Below are 2,753 nucleotides of genomic sequence, written 5' to 3' on the forward strand. Positions count from 1 at the left end.
CTGCGGCAGCCACTCACCGGCTCCACGTGCAGCTTCCGCTTCCGCCCTCGGCCGCCTTCTCGAACAATTCCCGCCAATCGGCGGCGCGGGGCGCGGTGACGTCAGGCGTTCCCATGGCGACCGCGGACGCCGCCAGCCCCGCGAGGGGCGGGGCGGGGCCAGGCGGGCAGGGGCGGGGCCGCGCGGAGGAGGCGGTGGGGGCCGGGAAAGGCGGAGGCTCCTGTTGCCTGGAATGTGCGGGAGAACGGGAGATGAGCGGCTCTCCGCGGCAATGCCCCTACCTTAATACACTGGGAAACATCTCTAGGGCCGATTGTCACGTTGTTGTAAGTGTCTCCCCTCTGTGCTGCCAGACTAAATATGTTAATTCTACAGATCACTTGTTCTCTGCAGAGGGCTTTTGTCTCAGGGTGCCGCAACCCACTATAGCATATATGTCCTATTGCCTCCCAGCTGTCTAGCTCTAGCTTTTTGTGCAGGACCCCATCCCTGCTAGAAGAAGCCTTAACCTTCTGCATTCCGTATGGAGGTATGGTGGGTTCACAGATCCTGATTTCAGTTGCCAGCGGTACATCCATCACAGAATCGATTAGGTTGACCTAAAGGGACCTTTGAGATAATTGAATCCAACCATGACCAAGGCATGAAAACCAGACCATGGCACTGAGTGCCACATCTACTCTTTGCTTAAACACCTCCAAGCACAGTGACTCTACCACCTCCCTGTGGCTCCCACCAGCCCATTCCAGTATCTAATCACCCTTTCTGTGAAGAACTTTCTCCTAATGTCCAGCCTCATACTCCCCCTGGCACAGCTTAAGACTGTGTCCTCTCTGCATGTTAGATGCTGCCTTTCAGGTCCTGGCTGTTACAAAGGGCAGGGAGAGGCGATTGCATTCAGTGTCCTGAGTGTCCTTGCATGGAAGAGACAAGATATTTCCACCCCCACCTCCCACCCCCCGCCCCCCTTTCTAGGTACTGTGGTTCAGCAATTTCTGATAAAGCTTTGCCTCAGAGTTGAGTAACATTCAGCTCGCGGGATCTCGACCCCTCATGAGGGTGCATGGGGAGGATTTGTTCTCCTGAAATAGTGCTTGCCTGTTCCAGAGGAGACACAGAGCTGAGAAATTCATGAGACCAGTGTCACTAGCTAAGGATGCAGCTTCTAACTTCAGAATGAGCTGATAGGTTGGCCTGATAGATGTGTGTGTGTGAGTTGATGAGGTTTCGTGTCCTTACTTGACATGGTAAATATTCATGATAATGTATTTCCAGTTTTGAATGAGGAGACAGACTTCATCAAAATATTTAGCTGCTTAAATATCCTGATAAAGAAATGCTTAAAGTACTTAAGCAGCCTTCATGAGCATCCAAAGTCCTTGCATCCTGGATAATACTTGTCTAGAACTTGAAGGTGAAAAACCAGTCTTTTCATTTATCGGTTCACCGGTATGTCAGCTGTCACCTTATCTGACAAGAAGTGGGGTACCTAGTATTTTCAGTGGTTGTTTAGAAAGTCCTGTTGTGGCAAATTACAGACACAGAGCATACCTGGTGGTTTAAGTGTTGCCATAGATAATAAAAGTAGATACCAAACATTCTTTCTGCTTTTTCTCTTTTGTTATACATTGTTTATCCTTGAATAGAAAAAGAAGAAAACTTGACTGTTTGCCCAGATTTGCAGCTGTTCTCTAAAGGGAGAAAAAGCTCAGCAGTGAATTTGGAAGTTACTCTGCTGGCATCATCTCTGATGGTGCAGTGCAGTGGTTGAGTTATGGCTTCAATGAAGTGGAATCCCAGTATAGGAATAAAGTTTTTTTTACTCAGCCTAGAGCAGAAGCACATATTGGTAGCGACTTGCTGTCTGTGAGGTGAGTTCCCACTATGGAGCTCTAAATGGTATTGGGGAGGAGTAGAGGGAAGACAAGAACTGCTGAGGGAGGTAATATTGGTAAGGTGCTTGCTAGAGATGGTTCCTGAGTCTGGGCCTGGGGCAGCTGATGCAGTGGTGTGGGCCATTCTGAAAGGATGCAAGCTGCCAGCAAATCTGGAGGCTGGAAACCCTGTGACTGTGGGCACAGCGTGCTGCCACCAGGAAGTGCTTAGTGAAGGGACAAGTTTGAATGTTATGATGTGAATAAGAACCCCCTGCTTTTCATCACAGATGAGAACCAAGAAATACAAGATCAAAGAGGCATCAAGAAATCATACAGCATTGGCTGGCTAAGGTTAACACACTGATGAGGCTTAGCAGTGAGAACACTTGCATCTGTCTGTCTAATCTGATGCTCTGGATAAAGCCAGCAGGATTGGAATCATTAACACCATGATTTACCAAGGGCTGCAGAAATGAGATGATAAACTTTATTTTAAAAGTCTAGGAGAAGATTCTGAAAACTCTTGGTTCTTTCTTCCAGCAATGTGAAGACTTGTGTGTCTCTTCCTTCTAAACTAGAGATAGGAAGGGTTACATATTGACTGTCAATCTTCTTGTAGGGGCGTGTGGGAAAACATTGTAACCTCTGCTGGTGTTCATTAGTGTTGGAAAGCTTGTGAGTTTAGGAACTGAGGTTAACCAGTGTGCTGCCCTTCTTTTTGGGTGTCACATCAGCCTTTTCTGGATGTCCAGGTGGACAGACATGCTGGCCTGAAGTGAAATTTCTGTTAATGTTCTCCTTGGTCAAATAGTCTGTGATCCTAATGCTGCTGGGAAGAAAAGAGGAGAGTTCTGCTATTCCTGCTTTCTCATTGTT

The sequence above is a fragment of the Corvus cornix genome, chromosome 1 (assembly GCF_000738735.6).
Source record: "Corvus cornix cornix isolate S_Up_H32 chromosome 1, ASM73873v5, whole genome shotgun sequence".
NCBI classification, from domain to species: domain Eukaryota; kingdom Metazoa; phylum Chordata; class Aves; order Passeriformes; family Corvidae; genus Corvus; species Corvus cornix.